We start from the raw sequence: 15,558 nt of genomic DNA, 5'->3' as shown, positions 1-15,558 counted from the left end.
CATAAGAATAACATCCAAGTCCACGCCAAAGTAAATGTCAGTGTGGTCAATTAGGGGGGGGCCAGCGTCCAACTAGGCAACAAGGTGAACTAATCTCTAATCCTGGCATGCCCGCTTTTCCGCATTGTTGCCTCTATTGCCCTTTTTTTCTTCATGCATGAAAGTGACAGTATATGTGAAATGTGTTTATGTAATGGCCTTTTGTTTTCAGAGTTTTAAAATGAGCTTCATTTTTTAAGACAAGCCTCAAGCATCCCTTGTAGGAATTGGGCACACATGCACAATGCAGGCATGCAACAAACGCAGTACAACAAATGTATGGTACTTTATGGCCAATCTGTCTGCACTAAGCACTTAAGTCTTGAGGCTACTAAATGTTTATTCTTGAGCACATGTACATGCAAGCTGAAGGGGGGAGCTGGTTGACTTGCCTCTTACTATGAGTCCAAAAGGAGAGATGTTTGTTTCTCTCAGGGTAAATGTCAGAAGAAGGCAACAGATTTAAACTTCATTGGAATGTATGTAGGGCACTCCACAACACTACTATATCTGCTCCAACTGCCCAGAATTTCCAACTGCCACTCAAGCATTCCACACTTCACATAGAACCCAATTAAAGTAAACCAACCGATTCATTCCTGTATTACAAATTCACTGTTGGCATCACTTCTTCACCTTGTTGCAGTTTTGAACACCTCACCCTTTCCAGCCAATATTAACTTAACAGAAATATAAAATGAATACATTAATAGAAGCTGGGCAAAAACACATTCTCTACTTCATTCTTAATAATGTTCAAGAATATATCTTCAAGCTATCCAGGGACAGATTTTATTTTTCCACTGGTACTTTAATAGCACTGTCACATCCTGTCTTCCTCATTCCCACTGTAACAGCTGAGGGGCCAAATGCCAACTCAAAACCAACTTCGTAGTTATCTTATAGTTTTATTCTTTTCACAACATGGATTAGGGTGGAATGAAAGGAGTTAGAAACTTTGTACAATACATCTTACACTTTGCCAGGTCCTTAATGTCTCGTGGACCGTAGTTCTCTGTCCTTGCCTCTGGTTTAAAGGCAACTCCCCAGTCCATACAGTCATGCAGCCTTTGGAGTGTTATTGTGTCCAAAACACTTGTTTCCTGGCTGGTGCAGGGGTTGTCAGGCTCTCAATTTGGTCCTCCTGGATTCCGCTACTAGACACCACCACTTGGCACCCTTCTTATTGTCTGGGATTCAGGCTGCAGACACTGAATAAACAGTTGGACCATATGTTCATTTATCCTTTTCCCTCGTTTTTTTTCACAAAGATACCCTTCACAACTTAGGGCTGTATTAGAGGGCACTTCCCTAGGTTATCACTACAAGCTTATCTTCAATCCTTGATCTGACCTCTCTCTACAAGCAGAGGAGTACTCTCCTGTCCAGGTCTTAAATGACTCACCTAGCCTTCTTTCCAGCAGTTATCCCGTTCCCTCCTCATTAACGTAATTTCTATCCTCCTGCTATTGTTGGTCTACATCCTTCTCTTCTCGGTTCCTCCTTCACACCACTTGATGCTTTCCTCTCGTTGCAGATGTTTTCCTTCTGCCTCCTTGTTGGGAAAGATTTTCTTTTTGCTGCTTTCCTCTCCTTGACTTCCATGGCAGACCCTTCCTTTTTGCTTTGTTTGGACGCCTGACCTGACTTTTCGGAGGTTAGTAAAGCCTTTTTCTTTACTTTCCTTGTGTTTTGGTTTATTCTTATGGGGCAATAAATGAGTCATTAAGACTATCAGTACTGAGAGTCAGTGGGCCTCATTACAAGCTTGCTGGTATTGCGCCGGTAATTCCGGCGAGATACCAGCAAGCTGACCTACCATTTCGACTGTCTGGTATCCCTGAATTTCCAGGTTATTGCAGGTGATGGAAAGGGCAGTAAATCCTCATTCCATGGGTTCCCATAGGTCTCCATGGAGGGGATTGCTGATATTACCGGCACCGGTGTTAGCGGCCCATAGGAAACTGGACTGTCTGTAGGCTAACCTGTGGCTATGACTCCTAGTCCCCTTTCCCCCATACAGCATGGGCGTCCCTCGCTAGGGACGGGAGATGGAACCCGTTTCACTAGAAAAATCATCTTCCCCTTTAAATTTAGATACGCGCAGGGGCGTGGCCCTGGTAGCATGCACTCCCCTGACTCTGCCCACCAGTGCCACTCCTCAGTCCCCTTTGACGCATCCACAATATTAACATTGCCTAATGACACCAGTTTTATTAGGGGGGAGGATGGTGGGACGTATGGAGGAAAGGGCACTATGGACTAGGAGTACGTTAGTCACTACGGTGAGTAACATGATTACTCCTACTTCCTGTCCCCTTTCCTCCATACTGCATGGGCGATTTACAACCGAATGTAGCCCCAGGGTGGAGCGTTACCCCTCCTAAGAAAACCATTTCCTTAACACTGCCTGGAAGAGGTTTGTGCTGCCCCTCGCAAGCCTCCTTGATGGCCGACACCATCCACCTAGATATGGAAGCCTTGGGGGCCTGACATCCCGGCATTAACCCAACAAAGGTGACAAAGGGAGCTTCTGATTTGCGGAAGCTCTTGGTCCTGTCCAGGTAGTATTTTAGAGCATCACTAACATATAGACAGTGCAGCACCCTCCGAGCGTCATCCTTGGGGTCAGCGAAGATAGTTGGTAGTGCTAGCTCCTCATTCAAGTGGAACAAGGAGATAACCTTAGGTAAGAATGTGGGGTGAGTTGTACGCACCACCTTGTCCTTATGAAAAGTAGTATAAGGCTCTGAGGCCACGAACGCCTGGATTTCACTGATCCGGCGTTCCGAGGTGAGTCCAACCAGGAGGGCTGTCTTGATGGCGACTAGCTTGATGTCCGCGGACGCCATAGCTTCAAATGGTTTATGCGCCAGGGCACCCAAGACCACGTTGAGGTCCCACACAGGGTGTGGTTTCTTGATGGGTGGGTAAAGCCTGGTCAGGCCCGCCAAATGACTTTTAACCACCGGATTAGAGGAGGAAAACGCCTCCTCAGAGTTCCTGTAGGCTCCAATAGCCACCAGATAGGAGCATGTGTCTACCTGCACCCCCGAGTGTGCGAGGTGTGTTTAGAAGGATAGTACGTTGTCCAACGTGCAGGTCAAGGGATCAACCTCCTTTGATTCGGCCCAGTGACAAATCCTAGTTGACTTGCTTATGTATTGGCTCCTGGTAGCAACACTCCTAGCCCCCTGTATGTCTAGGTTGGCTTGAGACTGCTGCAGATGCCTCAGTGTGACTTGTTCAGGAACCACGCTGCAAGGGCTAATTTCTGGAGGGGGGGGTGGTGGATTGTGCCTCCCTGCTTCAAGAGTAGGTGTGCTGGATCCTGTGGAAGGTGCACCGGTGCCTGATCCGACAGGCTGAGTAGTTCCGAGAAACATGATCTTGCTGGCCACCACAGAGCTATCATGATAGAGTTGCTGGGCATCCCGGATCTTGCAGATTACCCTGTGAACCAGGGGGGTCGGAGGGAAGGCCTACACGTTCTTGTGGTTCCACTGGATCTGCATTGCGTCGCTCAGGGAGCCCTTGCCCTGTCCCTGCCAGGGCACGAACTGGGGGCACCCCCTGTTGTACCAGGTGGCGAAGAGGTCCACCTAAGGATGACCCCACCTGTCGAAGATCCCCTGAAGGACCTGTTTGTTCAACTGCCATTCATAGTTGTCCACCCCCGGCATGCTGAGCCTGTCTGTCTCCAGGTTGGCATCCCCCGGGAGGTGCATTGCTGATGGGTGCATGTCGTTCACCAGAGCCCTCTCCCACATGTCGACTGCTAGAGTGCACAGGGGAGGGGACCTGGTGCAACCCTGCTTGTTGATGTAATACATGCTTGTGGAGCTGTAGGTCCCAATAAGGATTGCCTTGCCGCTGATCATAGGGAGGAAGGCTTTGAGAGCAAGCCAGATTGCCATCAACTCGAGCCAGTTGATGTGAGCCGCCTGCTCCTTACGGGACCAGACCCCTTTGACGTTGTGGCTGCCCAAGGTAGCTCCCCAGCCCTCTAGGGACGAGTCCATGGTGATGGTGACCTGAGGCGCTGGTTGACAGAAGGGCCTGCCTATCCGCAGGTTGCTGTCCCTGCTCCACCAGACTAGGTCATGGTGGAGTTGAGGTGGGATGCTGACCATCTGTGCCTGGGAACCCTTCTCCTGGCTCCAGGAGGCTGCCATGTGTAGCTGCAAGCAAATCATCCTGAGTCTCGTATGCGGCACAGCGAGGAGACATGCCGCCATGATGCCCAGGAGGTGTTGGTACCACCACGCTGAGGTCACTGCTCTGCTGAGAAAATGCCCTGTGGCCTTCTTGATGGCTGTGATCTTGTCCTCGGAGGGGAACATTCTCTCTGAGCTTGTATTCCAGATGAGGCCCAGAAACGTTAGACTCTGCGTGGGCTCCAACTGTGACTTCTTGAGATTGATGGAAAATCCTAGCTCGTGTAGTGTGTTCATGAGGGCAGAGGCGGTGTGGTGCACTGCCTCCGGAGACCTTGCCCTGACGAGCCAGTCGTCTAGGCATGGGTAGACGTAGTGACCTTGGCCCCTGAGTAGGGCTGCCACCGCGTTCATCAGTCTTGTAAAGACCCAGTGGGCTGAATTGAGGCCAAAGGGTAGAACCTTGTATTGGAAATGAAAACCTGACCGATGGGGCTACCAGATCAGGACGTGTAGGTAACCATCCTTCAGATCCAGGGAGCACATCCAGTCTCCCTTGCACAATGCCTCAGCTATAAGTGCTGGGGTAACTATCTTGAACTTTTGAAGAGGGAGGGTAACGTTCAAGGTAGAAAGGTCCAACGCAACTCGCAGGCCAGCCTGGTGGTTCTTGTGTATGGCAAAAATTTGTCAATAGAAGCCCAGACCCCGCTGGGAGGCTGGAACTGCCTCCACTGCCTGACTGTCTAGGAGCAAGCAAATTTCTGCCAACAGTTGCTGTCCCAATCTGTGGGAACGGAGGGGAGGAGGAGGTGGTATAGGGAGCCGGAAGCCCGCAGATACTACTGAGAGGATCCATGGTTCCGTGAACCTTTTCTGCCAGCGTTGAGAGTGAAGGGCAAGCGTGCCCCCCACCAGAGACTCGTGGATCCGATGGCTGTCATGCCTTTTTGCCCTTTAAGTCTGGGGCTGAGGAGGGGGGCTGGAACAAGCCCTTGTGAGCCGCCTTGTGCGGCTTGCGCCTGTGCTAGCTAAGGGGGGGGGGGGGGAATCTGTCCGGTTGTCTGGAACGTCTCTCCTGGAAGCCTCTGAAGCCGCCAAAAGAACGACCTTTGTCTGAGCGCGGTGTCTGGCTATATGCCTTGGGGGTGGACTTGAGGATTGATAAGGATGCACCACTTTGCAAACTTTTCTTAAGTAGTTCCTCATCTGTGGTAGAATGGAACAGATCGCCACCCTCGAAAGGGAGGTCCAGTATATGCTCCTGGACATCAGGGTTGAACCTGATTGCCGGTAGCCAGGCCGTTCTTCTCATGTCGGAAGCAATACATATGGCACGGCCTGAGGTGTCAATGTGAGCCACCGGGGACCCCATAATGTCCATAGCTACTATTTTGGCTTCAGCCAGCCCAACTTTGAAGCGCGCCTGGCTCTGCACAGGGAGCTCAGGAAGGAAATCGGTGATCTCTCGCCAGAGCTTTAGATTGCCAGCAGCCAGCATGGCATCTGCATTAGACTGGCGCAGATGGAGAGAAGCGTTGGAATAGATTTTCTTTCCATATGCTTCCAAGATCTCCTCCTTACCCAGGAGTGCAGAGGTTGATGTAGCCGAAGGTGATTGTGGCTTGGAAAAGAGCGTGGCTGGGGGTGCGCTGACAGCAAGAGGGGGGTCGCACTCCAGTTGCCTAAACTTGGCTTTGAGGCACCTATTGGTAAACTGTGCAGAGTGTGGTTTGAGCATCCTCTTTTGGCAGCGCCCCCACATCCTTTTCCATTGGAATCCCTGTTCTGGCCGTGGGGCGTAGGCTGAGGACTTCTGCCAGTACCCCTGCCTCTGGTTGTTCGACATCAGGCTGAGGGAGCCACAAATACTCACCCATGCCAGCAAGCTGTTCATGAAAGGCCTTGGCTGACGCGGACATGTTAGGGTTCTCCTTATCATCCGTGTTCACCAATGTGTTCTGTTGGTCCGGTGCAGCTGGAGGAGTGGTGGGCGTAGGTGGCAGTGGTGTACTGACAGGCGCCGGAGGCTCCTGCGGCAGCGGATACAGGGCTGCAGTGAATGGTGGAGGCATGGGAGCCAGTGTCATGGGGACTGGCGCAGGCAGCTGGGGCTGTATTGGACCCGGAAGTGCTGGACCCAGAGGCGGCATGGCCGTGGGTGCTAGTGGCTGCACCTGAGTGAGCATGTCCCTGATAACATCCTTGAGGATGATGCCCATCTGCGGAGACCTCATGAGAGTTAGGAATTTTTCAAAACATCTGTCTTCACAGGCCAGCGTAGCGCTTGGTGTAACGTGTATGGGTGTAGGGCCCGGAGTTTGGTTAGACCTGGGCACACACTGTCTTGATGTATGCGGGGTGTATCTGCCTTGCGACGCCGAAGGAAATGCTGTGGGCCACGTGCCAGGTGATGACCAGTCCCACCTGGAAACTCGTTCCCCCTACCTGGTCCCCAAAGGGGATGGTGTGGGGAGAGCAGCCTGTGTCTGGACCGGTGGCCATTTTGTCAGTGCCTGTGTCGTGGCGCTTTCTGCGCTGGGCCCGGCCCCCTCCAGTACTCTTGGCAGTGGAAGTTGAGGCCTACTCTGCACCTTAGGACAGGGCCTGGTAGGCAGAGTGCCCTTGGCTTTGGCCCTGGTACTGCTGCATACAGGCGCCTCCTTAGACATCTGGCCGGTATTGGATGTAGCCCCTTAGGTCTTCACCCGGTAGTAGAAGCTTGCAGTCCCTCGGCGTCTTGACCGGTACTATCTTGCGACCCCTCAGTCTGGTGGCCGGTAGCTGAAGCAGCCTAAGTGCCTGCACTGACCCGATAGGTTCCTCCCGCTCGTGCGCTTCCTGGGGAAGGAGTCGCCCTTGCAGGGTGCGGATGAAAACAGTGCCCCTACCTTGTGCCTGGTCTTGTGCTTGACAAATTCCTTCAAATCCTCTGGAGGGGACCTTCTGAAAAGCTCCCTCCACCTGGCTAGTCTGTTCTTCAGAGCGCGTGGTGTGAGCGCAGTGCAGCCCTCCCAGCCGTGGTCAGGCCCAAGGCGACGGAGGCAGAGAGCGTGGGGGGGTCGGACGTAGGGAAGTGCCCCTCGCAGGCTGGACACCTGCTAAAGCCCGCTGATGGCGACATGTGCCGGGGAGAAGCGTGGCGCCAGGGAACCGAGGTACCTGATTAAAGACAAGAAAAAAGAAGACAAGATCACTGGTGAAAGCGGTCTGTTCCTATTGACGTGGAAAAGAGGACTGGGGAGTGGCGTCAGGGGAGCGCATGCTCTGAGGGCCGTGCCCCGCGCACCTCTAAATTTAAGGGGAAGACAATTTTTCTGGTGAAAAAGGTTCTGTCTCCTGTCCTTAGTGAATCCCTCCCATGCAGTATGGAGGAAAGGGGACGGGACATAGGAGTAAGGCAAGTCCCAGATCCTTCCTACAGGGACCCTGAAGGAAGCGGCCGGCCCCATGGGACAGAATTCGAGACCCAGAAAAAGAGATTCAGCACAGGGTTGAGAACACAGCATCCCCCTAAGCAGAGAAACAGAGCAGGATTCTGCCCCAATATAAACCAGGGGGGAAATGTTAAATTAGGGCTGCAAAACCTGATTATCATGGGGACACTGAGTATGAATATGTTGAATAACCTGCCAACCCAGAGATAAGTACAGCTTGTTTGCTTCTAGAAAGTCTGTTCAGAGAAGGCGAAACTACTGGTAAGTAAAAGCTTTCTTTTACAGGGCAAAATGAAGGATCTGGTCACCCAGGGATTTGAACTCTGAGCCATCAAGGATACTGACGGCCCAAAAAAACAATTGTCCTTCACAAAACTGATCCCACCATCCAGAAGAGGAATCTGTGACGTTGATGGCTCCAGGAAGACAGAAAACCCTACACCATTTTATTTTATTGTTTAATGCATGGACCTAGCGATTCTGATCCAGGCTATTTGGGCCTTCTTGGCAATGTGTTTCTGGAAGGACAGATTTGTTGTCAGTGGTGGAGCCTAAGGACTTTGCAGAGTCTGAGAGTTGTGGATCAAATCCTTCTAGGCACATATCATTGAGCCATTGTTGGACAAGTTGTTTTTTATCAGGCAGACCAATGAGGACAAATTCAGTCTTGGATGGGTTTAGTTTGAGGTAGGCAGTTGACATCCAGGACTGGATGATGCCTAGGTAATTGCGGAGACTAATTATGTCCTGTGCGCTATTTACTCTCATGTTCAACTGTGTATCATCTGTGTAATGGTGGATGGCTGTATTGGGATATTTGAGGAGAGTGCCCAGAGGCTCCATGTAAAGGTTAAAAAGGATTGGTGAGAGGGCGAAGCCTTGGGGGACTTTGCAGTAGACCTGGAGTCAGTTAGAATGCAGCAAGTTCATCTCGACAGCCTGGTGTCTGCCTGAGATGTAGGAGGTAAACCAATTCAGGACAGTGCCAGAGAATGCCATCCTGTCAGCAAGGAGAGAGAGAGAAGGATGCAGTGGCCGACTGTGTCGAATACAGCCGAGAGGTCGAGGAAGCATGAGTCGCACTTATCCATGATTTGGAGAGCATAATCCACCGCCTGTAAGGCTCGATGCTACACTTTGGGCGGAACCGTGACTGATAGTCATTTAAGAGGTGGTTTGATTCTAGCGAGTAGTTGTGTAGAAGCTATTTTTTCCCAAGATGTTGCCAATAAACTGGACGTTCGTAATGGGTCTTTAGTTGGCCAGGCCATCTGGATCTAGGGTTGGTTTTTCAAAAGACATATGAGACCAGTCTTGAGGGTGTCTGGGAATGATCCTTCTGCGAGGGAGGCGTCGTTGATGCTGTTGAGCACCGGGCCTGTCAATTGTTTAATGATGGAGGCCTGAATTGTGTAATCTGAGTAAGAAGTAGGTTTGCAGGAGGCAATAATGTTAAGGAGATTGGGGGAAAATGGAAGAGAATTAGGTCCAGAGGGACAGTGTTCTTGTCAGGGGGCAGGGGATGCTAATGTTATGAGAGGTTGATTCAATGCTCTCTGATTCCGTCGTATTCTTTCGATAACATTGTTTTTCCTGAGTTGCTGGTACCTCTGGGTTGTGTGAGGGTTTGATACAGTGCTTTACTACTTCATAGAAGGCTTTGCTCCTGTTAGCGGCTGACACAATGGTGGGTGGAGGAGTAAGCATCTTTGGCCTCAGTGATCCGAATTCTACGGTTTACGTGCAATTTGAGGTTGGTGAGGTCTCCCGAGTTATGGTTTTTGCACCACCGTTTCTCTAGTACTCTGAGCGTTTGTTGGAGGCTAGCTCAGCGGTGTACCATGGGGCTGATGGTTTGGTCTTAGCCCGGCTGGATTTTTATGGGGGCATGAGTGTCCACCAGTTTCATAGCAGAGTTGCTGAACAGTTCCAGGAGGCCCGAGGCATTCCCTGTAGTGGGGAAGTCTGCAAAGTGTTCTTCTAGCTCATTGACCAGGAAGGTTTTGATTCAGCGGTGTTGAGGGAGGGGGACGTTTAGCCTGACCTTTTGTGAGCCGTAGTCGAGTGACTGATAATGGGATGGCAACATGGTGAGACCAGTCAAGTGGGATAGGGTCTGCACAGGTTGATGCAGGGGGATGATCTGAAGACGAAGTCTAGGGTGTTTGTGCGTGGGGCAGAGCACAATTTGCTTATGGTCCATGGAAGCAGTAAGTGCAAAAAGCATGCTTCAAGTGTGATCGTCACCCTATGACTTGGGACGTTAAAATCGCCAATCGGGACCTAATGCACCATTCAAATTTGAAAGGTGGTTGTCCAGTGGGGAAAGTCTGAACTGGTGTCAATCGGGCACACTGCAGAACAAAGAGCAGGTGAAGTTCGGTCACCTCCAGCACTTCCTGTCCTGCCAGTCACTCAAAGGCCCTTTGTGGGCTTTCCGCAGGAAGCCTGGTGAAAACCAAGGCACTTGAGGATCCTCCCAACCCAACCTAGGTAGATAAAAGAAGGCCCAAGAAAGTACATGTCCTCTTTTTCAGGACTTCAAAATGTACAGCCACCATTTTGGTGACGCTTGTGTCCCTTACCGCAGCTGTGATGACAGCCTGCGATAAATGTTTACAAAAGCTGCGTAAAAGGTACACTGCCACCAGCCTGAAAAGAGGTACTTGTCATAGTAACCAAACAATTACTAGATAAATGAGAAAAGGGATACACTGGATCCCCTCAGCACTTTACAAAAGGCGGGGTGTGCTGATCTCACAAAGAAAGTACAGGTAGAAAGTATTGCTCTGCCTTGGTAACCGTGTGTTAACCAAGGGAAAATAAAGAAACATTACAGTGGAAGCTGTAGGAGCTTCCAGTAACACTGCAGAGAAAGTGCTGTGTGCTACTTTAGTAAAATGTAGATGCCAGAAAAGTTGGAGGAAATCCTAACTCCACAAAGAAATACAAAAAAGGGTTCCCATGTACAGCGTAAAATAATTCGTGAGTTTGGAAAAAGGTTCCCAATCACTCGAGAGGTAGACAAAAATCCAGCAAAAAGTGCTGGGCGACTCCCAGCTGGAGATAATTTCACTCAAGACGGAATATCTACTCTAACACTTAGCCACCCACCCCTTCCCGTCGCCCTGCCCCCCCATACTAAGGGACAGGAGGATCTAATCTACTCCTGGATGGATCTCTGGTTCCAGTCAGTCATACCTCCTGGAGAGCCCATCAGCATTCTTAAGTTGGGATCCTGACCTATGCTCTATGGTGAAGCCTTCTCAGAGGTTGTGGTCCATTTGAATCCTGAAAGTAGATCCATACAAGTATGGTCTAAACTACAATGGCAAAACATTCACGTTTTATTGTTGCCCACCTCTTTTTCCCTATCTTTTAGTTTCTTGCTGATGAAGCAGATGGGGTGCTCCCTGCCTTTGTCATCCATTTGACTTAAAACTGCCCCACTTCCTGTGTTGGATGCATTCGTTTGCACCAGGAAGGGCCTTCAGTAATCTGGAGCTCTTAGGACTGGAACTTGGCATAGGGCATCTTTCAGCTCTGTGAAAGCCTTCTGGCACTCACTGTCCATTTCACCTTCTTATGGTACTTTGGAGAGGAGATGGAATTCAATGGTGCTGCTATAGTTTCGTAGTCCGCTATGAAGTGCTATAGTACCCAGTGAGACCTAGGGAAGGCCCTCTCCTGGGTTTGAGTAGTGGGGGTCTCCCAGTCTTGTACTGCGTGCACTTCACTAGGTAAGAGTTTTCTCACCCCCTCCTACCTCATATCCAAGGTAAACTAAGAGACTGATCTCTGACCAACTTGGCCTTTGATGGTCAGATTGGCTTGTTGAAGAGCCTGAAACACGTGTCCAAGATGAGAAAGAGGTTCCTCCCATGTAGGGCTGAACACTGCAATGTCCTCCAAGCTTGCCATGCAGCTCTTCTCTAACCCGCTCAGAACATGATTCACCAACCTTTGGAAAGTTGCATGTGTTTTCTTCAGTCCAAAAGGCATTACCTTAAATTGATAAAGGCCTTGTGGAGAAGAACATGTCTTCTACTTGTAATGGTCTGTCAGAGCCATTTGCCAGTAGCCTGAGGTTAGATGAAATGTGCCGAGGGATTTTGCTGAACTCAGCTTATCCATTAGCTCATCTGTTTTGGGCAATGGATGTGCATCAGTCTTGGTGACTGCATTCAAGGCCCTGTAGTCCACACAGAATCCATTACTACTAGGCTAGACCATGAACTGTTGGAGCGTTCAATTACTCCAAGGTCAAGCATTTTGCTGACCTCTGTCTTTGTGATTTCTGACCGTATCTGACATCCTGTAAACCCTGCTTTTCATAGGGACACTATCACCATTGTCAATATGCTACCTCGAAGGAGTCCAGCATGGTATAGTATAAAACATGGGGGCAAACTGAGTTAACAGAGCTTTGCACTCCCTCTGCTATCCCAGTGTAAGATAAGTAGATCGTTTTACTTCTTTTATTCATCCATTTGAAGGATGCCCTTGTAGAAGATCAGGGAGAGGCTCACTCTCCTCTTCTTCCCAGTCAGAGGCTTGGAGCAAAGCACCTATCTCTGCCATGGGGACATAGGCCTTCAGGTGGTTGGTGTGAAAGACCCTAGGGGTCTCTTGGAGATTGGCCAAGTCCACCTAATAATTTACCTCTCCAAGTTTGCCTACAACATTGAATGGTCATGTCCACTCGCGTAGTTTAGTGGGACCATCACAAGAACTTGCTGGTCTGGAGTAAACTCCACCATGGTAGCCTTCTGGTCATACCAGTGTTTCACAAGGGCTTGTCCAGACTTCAAGGTCTCTCTGGCTTCAGACATCATCAGTGTCATCTTTTTCCTTAGGCTTAGCACATAGTCCTTAATGTTCACTGGCTTGGCAGGTGGAAAAGCCTGCAGGCCTTCCTTGATCAGAGCCAGATATGGATCTGATGTCCATAGAGAATCTCAAAGGGGCTGAAGCCCACTCATGCTTGAGGTACTTCTCTATAAGCAAAGAGAAGGCATCGCAGTAAAAGGTCCCACTTCCTGTAAAGGGGTTCTTCTAAAGCTCCCATCATGCTCTTCAAAGTTCGGTTAAACCTCTCTATTGGGTTCGATTTCATTTCTCTGCTAAATCTCCCTCCACTGTGAGACCCCCAGCCCTTTTTGCTGGACTAGTTGATTTGTCCATGTTTCTAAGTGTGTGGTAACCAATTTTCCCACTCACCCTTTCTTTTACTCTTTTTATAGGTGTCATTTTGCTGACTCTCCATAGTGCATTTTTGAATATATCCTTTCCTATGACTTTTTGGGCTTCTACATTTATGTTTTGCAGCACACAGCACTTTCTGTGCAGTGTTGCTGGGCTGCCCCTGTGGCTTCCCTTTTTATTTTCTCTTGGTTTACCTTGCAGAACTACCGTTCTCAAGTCTAAATGGGGATTTCCATCCCCTTTACATTGTATATAGTGAGAACAGCTCACCCCACCTTATGTGGAGTGTTATTATGGCTTCTGGCAGTGGACATACTTTACTTACTTTTGTGTTAATATTACTCGCCGGCTGTCAAATCGGTCGCAGTTATGCACAGAAGGGTTACCATTCTGCTAGAATGGTGGCTTCTTTCCTGAGCGTGCTGAGTTGTCCTGGGTGGGGGAGTGCCTGGTTGTTCTCAACGGGAACACTGTGTAGCCCACCAAGGCTCCAGCGTGTCTGTGGTGTGCCTGAGAGAAACCAGTTCCCACTGGGGGATGGGTGTCCTGATTGGACATCCACACGCCACTTTCTGTAAACTGCAGCGAGAGTTTGTAGAAGTTTTGTGTGGGTTCCTGTATATCTGGACTGGATCTTAGAGGTGAAGACAAGTCGACCACTGGAACAGAGGATTTGATGATGAAGAGGAGAAGACTGATGTAGCTACTTCCAGCAACCGGAAATGCCTGCTGTGTAACCGCTGCCTGTGCTGACCCCTTCTTTGAAGCAACATAGGAGTCCCGAATACTATGTCCCTGACCCTGACCCAGAGACGGACCCATGAGTCTTGAGACGACCTGCATTTCGAGCCATCCCATGATGAGCTGTGACTTTCCTGAGCTACAAACCGCCAATACCCTCGGGCCTCGAGCCTCTGTCCTGCGCATCGTCTTTTGAAGTCCAATTCGCGCTGAAACTTTGGTGGACTCCTGCTGGACCTCCAGAGACACGATTGCACTCCTTGAAGTCCCCTCACCAGAGTGCAGGACCGAAATAGCGAGGCAAATCCGACCGGCAGTGTCCTTAATCTGGTAACTTTTGAAAAGGGTGCCAAATCCACAGAGCCACGAAAAGCACAGAAGAATCCTTTTTTTGGGAGCTTTTTCTGTCAACTGCTGCTGCAAGTTCCCATCCAGTGTCCTTTCTTTCATCCCCACGACCAAGAATTCAGAGACTGGGTCCTGTGCTTCTGCATCGTGAAGGCGTCCGTCTGCAAGCTCTTCTTCACTGCTGAGTGAAGTGTGGCTTAGGGTAGTACATACCGAAAGTCTTGTGTCTCGTTTGTGTAGCCGAGTGGGTGATTTGTGTGTTGAGAGTTCGCCCAGGTGTAAATCTGGAACGCATCTAGGGAGCCTTCTACGAAGTCCCTGAACGCTTTCTACTAACTGTAATGTCTGTACTTCTCTCGAACTCACTTTCCTGCATCTGAGCCCTATCCTGATCTGCCTACTGTTTGTTCCGGGTCTGCCTACTATTTGCTCCTGATCCACCAGGGTCCCTCTTTTGCCTCAGAGATCACTCATGCCTTAGAATAGGGAAGGACTTTAAAGTATAAGGCCTCTGACTAGAAAATATAATAAGTGTTGCAAAGTACTTACTTGGAAAGGTGTTGGTGTGTAACTTTGATTCCTAAAATGGAATACGTTACAAAGTTTTGCGAAGTTCTTACTTACCTTTTGAGGTTCTTACTGCCCCTCTGAAAAGTAGTTATTTACTTAAGCGAAATAAAAAAAAAAACAACCCTGAGGTTATTGCACCACTCTGCGCTTGTCACTTGAATAGGATAAACTGAAAATATATAAATCGGGGGTACTGTCACTTGAGGGGATGGCCAAGGGTATATTCATAAACACTGATTTTAAATGACATATAAAAGTAGACCACCCCTTTATCATGCGCCTGCCAACTCTATGATTTGAAGTATTCAGTTTGAAACTACCAGTTGTATTTCCAGAAATGTTTTGTTAACTAAATGCCCCTATGTCGACACGTCTTTCGACCTCATTTGGTCCTCAAGACATGCCTAATAATCCACATGTAAGACACTCTGACACAGGGGAGAAGCCATGACTGATCTGTACACTATTATAGAACTTATCCTGAATAGGTAGGCAAACGGGCCTATAATGATCCTAGTCAGAATGGGATGACCCCAAACAAATATGTCATAGCCAACATATATATCACAATCTTGAACCTATTACTTTGCAACAAATTTGGCTAATGTAACACTGGAGAGCGAGCGAAAAAGATAGCTAGTTGTGGTTGCACTCTAAACTAAGGAGGGATAATAAATAATAAAAATATAGCTACGAATGCCACTTGATGTTAAGAGGTCATATTGAGACAGTAGCAGGATGGCCAGCGACCATAGTAGATCCTAGGTAATCTGAAATACACATAGGATTTAATAAGTGATGCATATGAATGTAAGGAGCATTGAATTCAAATAGTGAATAACAAGAAATATAATGGTGGTAGGTGTGGTGATTGGGATATCAAGAGTATGTGTTTGTTCTGGCAGGTTGTTATCCAGACCGATTCTGGCTGCGTTGGGCCTGAGGAGAACGCCTACGCTGGAGGGTGTGTAACCAGCTTTGTTTAATTGGGATGATGGGGAGTATGAGGCAAGTGATGGTATGAGAACAGCTATACCGAATGGTGTCATAGTATCGCTGTG

The 15,558-nt window shown here is 49.1% G+C and overlaps 1 protein-coding gene across 1 annotated transcript in view; it reads left to right on the top strand.

Moving 5' to 3' along the window:
* WDR12 (WD repeat domain 12) overlaps positions 1–15,558 on the top strand; it is a 484,520-nt gene that overhangs the window by 268,381 nt on the left and 200,581 nt on the right. The gene's annotated exons all lie outside the window — the stretch shown is intronic.

The sequence above is a fragment of the Ambystoma mexicanum genome, chromosome 9, assembly GCF_040938575.1.
Source record: "Ambystoma mexicanum isolate Mex_15411 chromosome 9, UKY_AmexF1_1, whole genome shotgun sequence".
Lineage (NCBI taxonomy): Eukaryota > Metazoa > Chordata > Amphibia > Caudata > Ambystomatidae > Ambystoma > Ambystoma mexicanum.
This window is presented reverse-complemented; position numbering and strand designations above follow the sequence as displayed.